Raw genomic sequence first — 15568 nt, forward strand, 5'->3', positions numbered from 1 at the left:
CTGATACAATCTTATACAGGCCATTATGCTATCTTCTACATTGGAGTTAGAAAGGACTATAAAGATTACTTAGTATAACCCTCCTTTCTCTCTCTCCCTGTTCCCCCCATTTTAAAAGAAAGGAAATTGATCCTAGACCTGTCCAAGGTGCAGAACTAGGATTCAAACCCATATTGCCTGACTCTAAAGCCAATGTTCTGTCCATTATTATTGGACAGCACCTCCAAAATCAATTGAAACTCTAAAGGCTGCATCTCATCAATAAATATTTACATGTAGTAACCAAAACTCTATGTCTGTATTGAAAAGACTCTAAGAGGTCCCAATAGTAAGTTACATAAATCTATATTGTCAATTGGAAAATAGCCCTGGAGTCAGAGATGGTGGTAGCCACTTGGGGGGAAAACCCCAGGCTGCTAAGTGGCTTCTCCAAGCAAATCCTGATCATGGGCGGTGCTGGCTTTATGTGATGCATGACATGTGATAGTCTCTCTAGTAGAAGATTATCCAGACTATATGATCATAAATCTTAACAATCTGAACTACTGTGCAAGCTTGAAAAACCTTGAAACCATTTCTAACAAACAAAACTGAAAGTTTATTTAGGGTGACTTCACTTCATAAAGTCGTTTGTTTTTTTTTCAATTGACACTATAGATACAGTACATCTTGCAGGGCAAACCCACGCAGATCTTTCATTTGTCCATGCCCTGGAATTTACTTCGGTCAACACTTATGGCACCCATGTTTCAGTGAGCGCTGCTTACGAAGCCAGAATAGGGAAATTTATTTATATGAACGCTGACAAACTCTGCAGGGGTAGCCTTGATGACAAATGTGATGAGTCTTCACCAAAACAACCTACAAATCCTTTTGCATCATCTAGAGCAGCTGCAGAATGTTTTGTACAATCTTACTGGGAACTGTTTCCAGTTGTTATCATGAGGAGCAGTGATGTTTATGGACCACATCAAGATGCAGAAAAGGTCAATCCAAAATTTATCTTTATTGCAACATAATAGAACATGTTGCATTCATGGTTCAGGGCTCCAAACATGAATTTCTTTTTTTCCGCTGCTGATGTAGTGGAAGCCTTTCTCACTGTTCTAAAGAAAGGGAAAACAGGTGAAATTTATAACAAAAGAACCAGTTTTGAGATGTCAATCATACAACTCGCCAAATAATTAATACAACTGATCAAAGAGATTAGTTCAGAGTCTGAAATGGAAAACTGGGTTGATTATGTTGATGATAGACTTTCCAATGACATGAGATATCCTAGGAAATCAGAAAAAAAATGCCTAGTTTAGGATGGAGACCTAAAGTTCCCTGTAACTAAGGAATAAAGAAAATAATTGAATGGTAACAAAGAGAATTTTCAAAACTGGAAGAATGCAGAAAAGGCTTTGGAGCTCTTTCCTGTGGAATAAACATTTTTACAATAAGAAAGATTTGTGGGAGAGAAATGAAGAAAGTTGTTCTACCCCATAGATGCCTAATATGAAATCAAGTTACCAAACAGAATCTTTTTTTTTCCTTTTGGAAGTAGATTCAAGTGTTTTTGTAATAAATCTCAGAGGCAAAATTAATAGTATTCTTAATTCATGGAAGAGTTGCATTATGAACTGGTTCGATGGAATTTTCTTCTACCTACTTAAAAGATGATACTATTTTCCTGCAAAATACAAAAAGAAAACCAATGGGAAATGAGATGGAAAAAGTAGAGAGGAACACAACACTACAGATGTATCTGCAACTAGTGAGTCCACCCCTTGGTTTGAAAGTCCCATCAATAGAGGCCTGCTTCCCAAGTGGTCCACTGGACCAGAAATCAATCATGGCAGTGGGGAAGGTATGAAACAGAGCTTGTCCTCTAGTCTTACACAGTGAGTATGCTACAGACGTACTGCCTGTTGCTAGGGATTGTTATAAATTTGAATCTTAAATACAGAATTTTTATCCTAATTAAAACTTGAAATTTCTTTGTACAATTTGCTTAAAATTCCATCATATAGCTGCCATGAAATGAGAAACACTTATCTGTACAAAGCAAGAAAGCTGGAACAAAATGAAAACATTTCAAGCAATTTTGAATTTCGGTACCTGGTTTTAAATAATTGGTTAACTTCAATGAGGTTAACTGTGTAATTTTAAAACTTCTAAAAGAATATATTTTTAAAAATAGGAATGTCAGGTCTGTCCAAGTTTCTAAATCAGTTATTTTAACTGCAAAAATATCACCTCAAATAAAAGAGGAAATGCACTTTAAATCTAATTTTAACTTTGCATTTATGAAATTATATCATATTAACATTTTAATGATATTCATACCTTTTATTTTCTATTGAAAATATGAGTATTTTATATGTGTGCATATGTAATATTACATATATTCATATATACATATATATTCAAAACCAAAATGCAAAATTTGGCCAACTTAGGTTAAATGATTCTGGAAATTTAAAACATTTATTCAACAAATGTTTTTAGAGCATACTTTGTAAGTATCATTGAGCTTAAGAAATATTAAAAATCAGTGTTCTTTCTCAAGAAACCAAAAATTTGTTTTTGTTTTTCGGTTTTAGAATTGCTTTTATAGCATCAAGTTCAGCTCTTTCACTATCAAGGTCAAGATGAATTCTAATAAGCAAAATTAACTTATTACTAGGGGAAACATTCATTATAAAATTATTTAGGTTTTTCACATTTATAAAGTTTATGTCCACATAAACCATTTCCTGTTAAAGCATTTTTGATATTAAAAAAAAGAAAGAAAAGGAAATAGTCACACTATAAAATAGGTAACCAAGCAGGATTTTGCCTTTATCTTCATTGTAAAACAAGCCAGTTTCTACAATGGAAAACTATTGTCTGCTAGGAATGGGGCAAGAAGCGTAGTCAAAGAGCCTGAACCTCCGCTCTACCTCTTAGTACTCTTGTGATGCCATCATTTAACTTCCCTGGAGTCTCAGCTTCTTTAAGAAAAATAAAGATTTTGGGTCAGGTAGGTGGCGCAGTGGATAGAGCATGGGCCCTGGAGTCAGGAAGACTTGAGTTCAAATCTGGCCTCAGACACATAACACTTACTAGCTGTGTGACTCTGGGCAAGTCACTTAACCCCAATTGCCAAGAGAGGGAGGGGAAGAGGGAAGGGGAGGGGAGGGAGAGAGTGTGTGGGGGGAGAGAGAAAGAGAAAGAAAAGAGAAAAGAGAAAGAGAAATTTGGACTAGATGGTTTCTGAACATTCTTCCAGCTCTATACTTAGGATCCGATGAGGTGTTTTCTGGGTTGTTATTGCCACCCCCTCTTTTAAAATTGGCACCTGTGGGGCAGCCAGGTGGTGCAGTGGGTAGAGCACTGGCCCTGAAGTCAGGAGGACCTGAGTTCAAATCTGGCCTCAGACCAAACACTTGATACTTATTAGCTGTGTGACCCTGGGCAAGTCACTTAACCCCAATTGCCAAGAGAGGGAGGGGAAGAGGGAAGGGGAGGGGAGGGAGAGAGTGTGTGGGGGGAGAGAGAAAGAGAAAGAAAAGAGAAAGAGAGAAAGAGAAATTTGGACTAGATGGTTTCTGAACATTCTTCCAGCTCTATACTTAGGATCCGATGAGGTGTTTTCTGGGTTGTTATTGCCACCCCCTCTTTTAAAATTGGCACCTGTGGGGGCAGCCAGGTGGTGCAGTGGGTAGAGCACTGGCCCTGAAGTCAGGAGGACCTGAGTTCAAATCTGGCCTCAGACCAAACACTTGATACTTATTAGCTGTGTGACCCTGGGCAAGTCACTTAACCCCAATTGCCAAAATAAAATAAAATAAAATAAAATAAAATAAAATAAAATAAAATAAAATAAAATTGACAACCATGGACCTGAAGAAAAGATGAGAAAATGTACCACCTTCTTCCCTTCACTCTAGCACTTTGGTGAGGTAAGGAGTATTGCATACAATGATCTACTATGATCGACTTAGCTCTTCTCAACAATACAATGATGCAAGACCACCCAGAAGCCTCATGATGAAAACACTATCCACGTCCAGAGAAAGAGCTACAGAGTCTGAATGCAGACGGCAGCAGGCTATTTTGACTTTTTAAAATTTTTCTCATTTTTCCCTTTTGTTGTGTTTCTTCTTTTACAACATGACTAATATGGATAAATGTTTTACATATGACTTATATCAAATAGCTTACCATCTTAGGCAAGAGTGAGAGGAAGGAGGGAGAAAATTTGGAACTCAAAATTTTATGTAAAAAAATGTTCCGAGTGTCACATACACTGTCAGACTCAGTGAATGTTGGTTAATTTTGATGACTTTCTTTTTTATTGTTTGTAACAAGGGCAGCTGGGTGGTACACTGGATAGAGAGCCTGACCTGGAGTTAAGAAAACTCACCTTCCCGAGTTAAAATCTGGTCTCAGACACTTACTAACTGTGTAACCCTGGGCAAGTCACTTAACCCTACTGGCCTTGCTTTCCTCATCTGTAAAATGAGCTGAAGAAGGAAATGGCAAACTGCTCCAGCATCTTTGCCAAGAAAACCCCAAATGGGATCACAAAGAGTCAGACACAATCGAAAAATGACTCAACAACAACAAGGGATGGCCTCAGAAGGGAGGAAATGGGGAGAGAGATACATTAGAAAAATGAAAATGATGTAAAAATAAAACATGCCCATCAAAATCTTTTTTTTTTAATTTTAAACAGCAACAAAAAAACCCGTAAGCCACCCTAAATAGAACATGATGGTGAAATTTTGTCCAATTTAAAGGGTTTCAGCTTTCTCACCCAGATTTCTCTGAGCTTCATTAGCCCTTGACTCTTCTCTCAGAAGGAGGAAAACCAGATCTCATCCAAAGATCAAATGTAACAATTGAGGGATTTTTCTTTGGCTTTTGTTTTAACAAACAAAACCTCAGAAATAACTTCCAAATCTGTAGCAGAATCCTACCTTCTGGGGCAAGAGAAGGGAGGGAGAAAACAGGGTTACCAAACATGGCACTTAGATGTTTATTCACGGAATCCATGCCTACTGGCAACTAAATGAGAGTAGAAAACAGGCTGGGTCCTTTAATGCCAAGGTCATTAAAAGTAGAGATTTTTTTTTCTTTCTCATTTATATTAACATAAATGTCCTACATGGAAGACAAAGCTGCCACACACTAAGGAATTACGGAATTGTCAAAAAGATAAAACTTCCCCAAAGTTAAAAGTACCCTAGACATCTAGGGTATAATTACTCCACATACCCCCTCCTGAAGCCAGATTGCTGGCAAGTTTTCAAAACCTTGACTTAAATATACGTTCAAAGTAACCTAACCACTAACTGGTACCATATATCACAACCACCCTTAAATAACATTGTAGTGTCCTGGAAATTATCACACTGGAAAACACTCAGCAAATCTTATCTAAGCTTTGTCCACGCTAAAACCAAGCACAACGCTCTCTTTGAACACAATAAGTGCTTCATGAATGTTTGCTGACTGACTGTCATGGCTTAATACATGCATTGCCAGAGTAGATCAGCTTTTGGCACCTGGGTCAACTCTAGGCCATCTACCAAAGGTTTGGATCAGCTCAGTAGGAAGCTTTGCAAGATCAAGTCCAGAGGTTACGACCTTGGCCCCCCCAATTCAGTGTCCTCTGAAACTAGCCCCAGAACTGTTTAGTCGAAGTGGTAGGGAATCCAGGGCCGTGCAGGACCTCCCTTTGGATTAGATGCAGGACACCTAATGGCAGCCCGAAAACAAATTGGAGGAAGCCTCTCAGATACAGTTGAGTATAACTACAAGACCACCTCCTCAAAATCATCTTAATATAATCTGTCATCAAGGTATAATGTTGAGACTGAAATCTTAAAATATTTTGTCCGATTCGGTGAGTAGCTGATCCACTCAGTAGTAAGTAGAACGGTTATTGGTATCACAGCCTTAGACTCCAGGATTTCAGGGTCAAAAGGAGCTCAGAGGTGCCAGTGAACCAAACCACATCAGGAAAAGGATGTCCATGATGACATACTTGACAAGTGGTCCTCCAACACCTGCTTGACAGACCCCCATGATTCATCCCCCCACCCCCACCCCAGCTGTACTTCTTACTCCACTGTCTTCACTATAGTAATTCAACTACTTTCTCATCCTGGAAATTTCCTCTACTGTAATGATCTCCTTCTCCCATTAGTGAATTCTTTCTGGGGTCCTCCATTTTAGGAACTAGCCCAGGCTGGCTGTGTTTCATTTCCTTCCCATGCATGCTTCTGACTCTTCAGACTTTGCCACCATTCCTGAATGGGTACCTTCTCTCCCCACTTTAGAGACAGGTGATAGTGCACTGGTTAAAGCACTGGGCCTGAGTTAGGAAGACCTGAGTTCAAATTCAGCCTGATGCTTAATAGCTATGTGACCCTGGGCAAGTCACTTAAACTCTGTTTGCCTCAATTTCCTCAACCGTAAAGTGAAGATAATAATAGCATCTACCCAGGAGGGTTGTTATGAAGATCACACGAGATAATTTGTTTAAAAAAAAAAAAGCACTTAGCACAGTCCCTGGCATATAGTAGGTGCTATATAAATGTTTATTCCCTTCCCTCTTCCTTTTTAGCTCCCTTTTCTGTGTTGTCTTGCCCTGTTGGAATGTAAGCCTCTCGAGGGCAGGGGCAGTCTTTCCTCTATGTGTGTGTCCCAAGTGCTTAACACAGTGCCTGGCACATGGTAAATGCCTAATAAAAGCGTGTTGCTTGTTGTCTGCCTACCTCCAAGGGAAGAGAACCTATTATGTCTTCAGGCAGCCCATTCCACTTAAGATAGCTCTCTCTAATGGTTAGAAATGGTTCTCCCAGGCCATCAAGACTAAATTTGCCCACCAAGAGCTGCCAGGTTCGTCCAATTGGACTGAACAGAACAAGCCTAATCCCTCTCGTCCACAGGCTAGCTCTCCAATGTCCTTCCAATTCTAAATCTAGGATCCAGAAGACTTTCGAGTACTTAGTGTCAGCTCTCCTGTTCTCCCATGCATTCTCTTCTCCAGCATTCCAGAGACACTGTCCACATTACTGACATTGAACAGATGAGGGGTTAACAAAGCGCTACGACACGCCCCCCTTCATTCTTCATCCCGTCCTGGAAGAGGAAGGACATACACACGTAGATGCATTTCTGTGTAGATGCTGGCTTATCTGGCAGGCTCAGCTAGTGAAGCCTTCCTTAAGTCTATAGTAAAATTATAAACGATATTCCCATTAACGACCCTGAAGCAATGCAGGCTTCAGAATCATCAGAGAAGGATTAAAGTCTTTGGAACATTGTTTTGATAGGGAATATATTTCACTTGATTCTAGTTCTTTGAAAACTGTTGGTTGTATATTCTATTTCATGTGTGTCAGCCGAATTTTTTCATCAAATCATAGAATCTCAGAACTGAAGGGATTTGGGGGTTCATCTAGTTCAATCCAGACGTGAACTAGAATCCCTTTTAGAATATTCCTGAAATGTCAACATCCAGCCTCTGATTGATGAACTCCTTCCCAGGGAGCTCATTCTATCCAGAGGCAGCCCATTCCACGGATGGGTAGCTTGAATGTTAGGAAGTTTTCCCCACCCCTCTGTTCGTTCTTTTGTAACTTCCACTTGCCGCTCCTGGTTCTACCCTCTAGGGCCAACCAGAACAATCTCTTCTTCTTTGTGACACCTCATCAAATACACAAAGACAGCATCGTGTGCCCCCTAACTCTTCCCTTCTTCAGCCTAAACATCCTGAGCTCTTTGAACCTACCTTCACAAGACATTTCACAGCCCTTCATTAACCTGCTTGTTGTCCTTTGGATACTTCACTTACTCAGGTCCTTCATAATCCCATCTGCTTCCCATTCTTCGGTCTCCCCAAAAGCACCTGGCAAAGCAAATGGAAATCATCCCCACCTGCCATCTGGTAGCTTCCTGTTGTAACTAATTACTCAGCTAACTAGATGCTAAACTTTTTTATTTCTACACTGATGCAGGACTGAAAGTGTCATAAGCCTTCTCTTATTCGGCACCCTGAGGCAAAGCCTTGATCATCCCACCCCAGTTACAGTCCTACACCTCACTCCCTAACAAAACCAATATTCAGTCAGTCAGTCAGTCAGTCAGTCAATAAACATTTATTGCTAAACTGTGCCAGGCACTGTGCTAAATGCTGGGAATTCAAAGTAAGGCAAAAGACATTCCCTGGTCTCAAGGAGCTCCAAGTCTAATGAGAGAGACAGTATACAAACAACTATGGACAAACAAAACAAATACAAGATAAATTGAAGATAATCAATAGAGGGAAGCAAGTGGCATTAAGGGGGATGGGGAAGTTTTTATACAACATGGCATTTTTGCTGGGATGTGAAGGAAACCGGAGAAGCCAAATAAAAGCATTCACTGAATCTTTTATAAAAAGCATAACCTCCTAAAAAGTGTGTCCTAGGTTCATTTCCACTTGGACATTTATAAACAAATCCAAAACAAATCCTGGATGCAAAATCTATTCAAGAAAATGAGAACATATAAAGGTTTCATAATTTTCCTGAAGGACTAATGCTAGGTAATCTCCAAAGGCAAAGCTAAGATTGGTCTCAGTTTATGTACCCCAGGCATTAGTTCTCTTCCTCCTAGGAAGGAGGAGAAATTGTAGGAGAAATTGTCCAACAGAGTTGCCCATCAGGTAAGCTAGATTAGATGAATTCTTTTCCTTAAGGATAAGGATAGGAACTAGACCTATGATTTCATCTATAAAGAAAACCCTCAGGTGAAAAAAACTTTCATTGTCAATGCAGACTGGCACTTTCTCTACCTAGCTGGGAAGTCAAACTTAGATAGAAATGGATCCTTTTGACTTAGAAAACCACAAATTAGCATTATCTATGTTGTATTGTATTTTTGTGTATTTTGTTAAACATCCTCCGACTGAATTTTAATCTAGTTGTAACAGCCAAGGGAATTTGACAGCTCAGCAACTCTAAGAGGGGTCCAAGGTAACACTGAGAGTAAGAGCAAAATGCAGAATTTGAACCCAGGTCTTCCCTAGCTCCAAGGCAAGCTCCCTACCATTGTACCATAGCCGCCTCTTCTTTTCCTGAAGAGATATTGAAGCCATCCTCATGACTCAGGGAGCGGAGGGGGGAGGGAGGGGCTTCCTGGCCCCTCAGTACAAAATAGCAGCCTGATCAGCCCCTTCACGCTGGCAACTGGCTGACCATGCCTCACAACCCAGACACAGGGAAAGTTTTATTCAGCTGACTCAAGGCTGTCTCCCCACCAAATGTTCTTTCCATTGTGACTAAGTTAATGTCCTTTTGATAACTGCTAAACGTTCAGTTTCATTCTAATCTTGAACCTCAAGTACCAGGTCCTGGATCAAGTCTGGCCAGCTATATTCCACATGTCTGATCAACCCAGTGGAAGGCTGTAACAAAGTGTTATTAACACTGAGTTATGTAACACTGAGCAACGTTCATTGTCCATACTCCACAGTCAAGTGGATCTGTGAGCTTGTTAATAGATGATTCGTAAACGTTTGTTGAATTCAATTTTTAAAAAAAAATGAGTCTGTGTTTGGCTGTCTGTGTTGTGGTGGCTTCGGGGAAATCTTGGTTTTCTGTGCTTTCTTGGTCAGGATGGGAGCAAACTTTTATTTTTGGTAAATTCCCAAAAGAGTGGCGATTTGAAATAGTGAGAAATGAAGAAGACCTAGGTTCAAGTCTTGACTCTGCCATGGACTGGCTGGCTGTGTAACCCTGAGCAAATCATCCTACCTCTCAGTGATATAGGCCTTCTGGGTACTTCTCTGTGTTTGCAAGTTGCAGAAAGGGTGCCAATGTGCCTTGGTAAAAAGGAGTTTTCTCACCCACGAGTTCCCTAAACCAATCAAAGAGCACCTCCATCCCCTAGCCTATCCTGGAATACTCCCAAATAGCTTATTACAACTTCATTGTAAGCTTCCTGAGGGGACAACATATAGCTTATCACCAAAACTCCCTTTGCTCAGCCCATCACATGCTAAATAAATGTTTGATAAAATTATTTTAAAGGTTCATTTTTTTTTCTTGTTTTAGTAAGTCTATTTGTCATGGCAAAAGAATAAAAAAGGAGGAGGAGGAGGAGGAGAGGAGGAAGTAAAGGAGTATGAAGCATAGTACACAAAGTCCTTTCTGGGTGATTAGGTTGAAGGAGGGTGGGAAGCAAGGTCAATTCCGGCTCTAGAGAATTAACAAACATAACGTGCCTACATGGGCCATAAATTATGGACATGTGAATTTAATCCCAACAAAGAATTGCTTTCTAAAGTCACAAGCTTGTTAAGTCCTGTCCCATGCCCCTAGCCCTGTTCTATTCTCACATTATACTATATTTCAAGTCAAATAAAAAGCTAATTCTGGAGTGAGACAACCCTAAGGGGGAATTCCCCAGTGAGTTTCTCTTTGCTCTCGGATCCCAGGAGACTGGCCCCATTCTAGTTTCTCCCTAGGGATGTGAGCCAACATTGAAGTAAAGCTTCATTTAGTGCCTCAGGCTGAGCGTGCAACACTATTTGATGCTAGTGTTGATTAGGGATTGGGGATGAGAGGGTCATATTCATTTCAGGGTATGGCTGAAGGTCTGATTCAATGTAGAAATGCAAGCTCTCCAGGCAGGGACCTTCCAAACTGCCTGGTCTCCCAGAGCATCCCTAGCCTGAGACAGGGCCCCAATGTCAAAACAGGCTCTAAGACTGAATGATCTTCCCTTCATTTCTTCTCAGCAGCGATGGAGTTTGGTGGGATTGCTTAGATCTTCAGCAGTCTAAAGATTCATCCTTTAAAACTAAAGATTTATAGACCTCTTTGATCAGAGCATGATGGAAGGAAAGAATATCAGATCTGAAAGGGACCTTAGGGGTCTTCTACTCCAACCCCCTCATTTTACAGCCAAGGAAACTGAGCTTCAAAAAGGTGAAGGCTCAATGTCATATAAGCAACAAGAGGCAGAGTTAGGACTCCACCCCAGGACTTCTGATTTCAAGTCTAACATTTTTTCCCCTACAGCAAGAAAATTCTCCCACTGGGAAACCTAGAAGACAAAGTCCTGACTCCCCAACCTGATTTTCAAGGCTTTCCACAATCCAGCCCCAACCCATATTTATAGCTTTATCCCACCCTCACTTCCCTAACCAAGCCTTCGGTTCCAGCTAACTAGGTCTCCTCACAATCTCATCAATCTACCATGTGCTTCCATGACATTGAACCTTTGTCCATGCCATTCTACTGCCTGCTCTTGCCCCCTTATCTAAATCCTTCCCTTTGTTCATGGGGAAGTACTTAAGATGCCCTTCCTCTATGGTACCTCCCCTAATCAGACCAAAGTACAACCAAGGCCTTTTCCTCTGAATTCCCCAAAAGAATGAATGAATGCATGCATGAATGAATAAATGAATGAATGAATGCATGCATGAATGAATAAATGAATGAATGAATGCATGCATGAATGAATAAATGAATGAATGAATGCAAAGCACTGTGCTAAGTACTAGCTGGGGGAGCTCATGTTCCAATGGGAGAAACAACACTTACTGAAGATTTAAGTCATAAGTCAGATAGAAAGTTCCCATGGTCTTAGGGCAACACAAATGTTATTGCTTATTCTTTAACACCATTTTCACTAATAAAATCATAAAACACACAATCAAAACACTTGTATTATGTGTATATTACCTCATTTGGCCCTTGCCCATCGCTGCTTCCTTGAGTTAGTCATCTGTTCATGTTTACAAGTCACACTTCCCTCCTTGAGGACAGTGACTGGCTTAAAGTCATTTTTTAGCCTCCAGGGATGGCATCGAATCCAGGCCTTTGCATAGAACAAGGACTCAAGTAACCATATTAGTGACTGGCTGTTATGGTAGCTTCAGCTGAATCCAAACAGTTCTGAGACAGCCAACAAAATGCCACAATAATTTAAGAGGCAGGACTCCCAGCAATTACTCTATTAAATTCTTACTCTGTTTCTTTTTGCACAAAACAATCACTAGACTACTTCAAAGCCTAGAGACTTTATAGGTCCTAAGATCATAGAGCTAGAAGGGATCCTTGAGACCTCACCCAACTCCTTCATTTTACACACAGGGAAACTGAGGTCTAGAGGGATAAATTGAGTTGCCCAAGGACATGTAACTCAGAAGGAACAGAGCTTGGATTCCTCTACAAGTCCTCTGGTGCCAGACCCAACAGTCTGCACTGGATCTGTCACACATTCATGGCACTTCAAAGAAGGCAACACAGAATGATGTCAGGGCTCAGTTTGATTTGATGGCTGAACATATCCACCAGAGGCTGGATGACAAACATACTCCCTCCTCTTGGTCAGAGGTGACCACCATAGGGGAGATGATATGGTCAAAGGGAAAATGGAAGCCAAAGGACTGGGATACCTATTGTGATCCTATTGCTTACTAATTGTGTGTCCTTAGGAAAGTCACTTGGTTCCAGTTTGCTCACTGTAGATTAGAAAGAGTTGACCCAGATCGTCTCTAAGGTCCATTCAACAGCTAAGAGACCCTAAGAGGTTGGGTACAGAATGATGTCTAATCTGTCAGACATGGTCAGGATACAAATTTGTTTCAACTGATATTTATATAGCACTTTAAAGTTGATAGGATCATAATTTAGAGACAAAAGGGACAAAATTGTAGCACCTAAAAGTTGGAAAGAACCCCGGAAGCCACAAAAGGAATGCCTATTATAATCTGAGAAGTGGTCATCCTTTGAGTTCATCTAAGCCCAACACTTTCATCTCAAAGATGAAGGAAAGTAGGCCAAAAGAGGGTAAGCAATTTGCCCAAGGTCACACAGACAGGAAGCTGGCCAAATTAGACATCTGAACCATGGGTTATTCACTCCAAATTCAGTACTCTTTTCACTGGACCACATTGCCTTTCAGAGCATCATTACAACTGAGTGTTCTATGGAGTAGGGAGATGGGGGATATTCGGAAAAGGCAGCAAATTTTTTAAAAGGAAAAAATTTTGAAGCATCATTAAAACTTGTTAAGAAAAAATTTGAGGACAGAATGATTCCAGTCATGGGAGAAGGGAGGACCAAGGAAGGCTTTATGAAGGGAGTATCGCTGAAACTGAACCTTGAATTAAAAGGAGGATTTTAGCATGTGGAGATGAGGAAGAAGTACATTCAAGCAACTATGGGGTAGTGACTGAACAAAGGCATGGAAGGAGATAGCACGAGGAAATCAGAGGAGAGGAAAGGAGAAAGACACATATTCTCCACCCTTCTACCCTAGGTATTCCAGACCTGGCTGTGATCAGGGCCAGCATGCACTGGCTGCCAAGTGTCCAGGCTGAACCTCTGAAGAAGCTCACTGCAGAAAGCAGGGATTCAGACAGATGCCTGCCAGATGGAAATGGTTACTCATGAAATAATTCCTTTGTGTTCCAAACACTTTGAGGAAAAGCTCCTTCCAAGTTCAGAAACATATGGCACTAGATCTCCTTATTAGACAACAGCATTTCAATAAACTTGGGTTCTTCCCTTGTGCTCAAACATACACACTGGTAAACACATTCTGCCCAACTGAGGGGATACAGGCTCCAGGAAGATTCTCAGCTTTTTCATTTTTCAGTATTATCACCAAACCAGGCTGAATCAATACACATTCGTTAAGCTCCTATTATGTGCCAGGATCTGGGAATACAAAGAAAAAGAAAAGGTCCCTGCTTTCAAGAAGCTTCCATTCTACTGAGGAATCAATGAAACAGCATAGCCTTTAAGAGTTAGATCTATAAGGGATCTAGTCAAACTCCTTTGTTTTTACAGAAGAAAACATTAAAGACTGACAAATGAGAAATGACTTTTTCAAGTTCACACAAATAAGTGGCAAAGCCGATATTCACACCCAACTCCAATGATGTTTTCTACTGTACCACACTACAGATGTGTATATACCTGGCAATTTTATATTCAGATATATGATACCAGATCTCTGCCATTAGAATGGAAGCTTCATGCAAGTAGAAATTCCTCCATTCATCGTACTTGTTGTCACAAAGAAAGGAGCAGAGTAGGTATTTAATAAATATTTTGGTTGATTAATTAATCAATAATTGGAGGAGGGAAAGAGTACTAAATCCTGATAAGATCAGCAAAAGGTTCCCATAAGAGAGATTCTTAATCTTTTTGTGAGTCATGAACCACTCCCTTCCCTACCCTTCATGGCTGTCTAGGGAAGCCTATGGACCCTTTCTAAGAATACTGCTTTGAAGTGTCTAAAATAAAATACATAGGACACAAAGGATACCAATTAAGTTGAAATATGGAAATCAAAAACAAATTTTAACAAGTTCACAGAGTGTAGGCTAAGAATTGACATAATCAATTGGGGAGTGGCTGAACAAGTTGTGATATATAAATGTAATGGAATACCACTGTACTATAAGAAGCAACAAGGAGGTGAATTTCAGAAAAACCTGGAAAGACTTACATAAACGGATGCAAAGTGAAGTGAACAGAACCAGGAGAACATGTACATAGTATCAGCAACATTGTGCAATGACTGACTTAAATCTTCTCAGCAACACGATGATCCAAGACAAGTCCAAAAGCCTCATGATGGAAAATACTATGCACATCCAGAGGAAGAACTTATGGAGTCTGAATAAAGATCAACGCATGGTATTTTAACTTTATTTTTTTCATGCTTTTTCTCTTTTTTTCTGTTTCTTCTTTCACACATGACTAATATGGAAATATGTTTTACATGATTACACATATGTAACCTATATCAAACTGCTTACTGTTTTTGGGAGAGGGGAGGTGAAGGAAGGAAGGAGAAAATTTGGAACTCAAAAGTTTATAAAAAATGAATATTAAAAATTGTTTTTAAAAGAAAAAAACACAAAATAGGCCTTTAATAAATATTTGCTGAGTGGAAGTAAATTCAATAGTTTAAAGAACTGCAACATTAAACTCTTGTTCATTCAACTAAAGAAAAATACTAAATTTATATATATATATATATATATATATAAATATATAATATATATATATTATATATATATATATATATATATAGCTCCTGCCAAAAAGAATGGCACAACTTCAGTCTTGAAAGAAGTCAGGGGATTCTCTGAGAAGAAGAGGCAGAGCCTTCCAGGCATAGAGCCCAGAGACAAGAGATGGAGTGCCAAGTTTGGGAAAGACAAGTAGGCTAGTCTGATCAAAAGGTGGAGTGAACAAAGAAAAGCACTAGACAATAACTTGGATTTCAGAATGTAAAGGACATTAGATGCCAAGATGATTTTGTATTTCTCCTAGAGGAGAATGATATAATTAGACTTGAACTTACAGAAGATGATGTTGACCATTATATGGAGGATGGATTGGTAAGGGAAGAATTTGCAAGCTGGGAGTCTAGTTAGGAAGCTGTTACAATAGTCCAGTCTCAAAACCATGGTTGCTAAGCAATCCTTGATGATGAACAAAATACCAAAAATACATTCAACATCTTACATTTGTACAAAGCTCCAAAAACATGTTTCTTTATTTAATCACCAGTTCCT

General features: G+C 39.8%; 1 protein-coding gene and 1 pseudogene across 1 annotated transcript in view; one reads left to right on the forward strand and one right to left on the reverse strand.

The window, feature by feature from the left end:
• Window positions 1–15568, reverse strand: part of ANK3 (ankyrin 3) — a 725987-nt gene that overhangs the window by 702422 nt on the left and 7997 nt on the right. The window lies entirely within an intron of this gene.
• Window positions 381–1430, forward strand: LOC110216379 (dTDP-D-glucose 4,6-dehydratase pseudogene; annotated as a pseudogene).

Source organism: Phascolarctos cinereus, unplaced genomic scaffold (genome assembly GCF_003287225.1).
Source record: "Phascolarctos cinereus isolate Bilbo 61053 unplaced genomic scaffold, phaCin_HiC Scaffold_3;HRSCAF=262, whole genome shotgun sequence".
NCBI classification, from domain to species: domain Eukaryota; kingdom Metazoa; phylum Chordata; class Mammalia; order Diprotodontia; family Phascolarctidae; genus Phascolarctos; species Phascolarctos cinereus.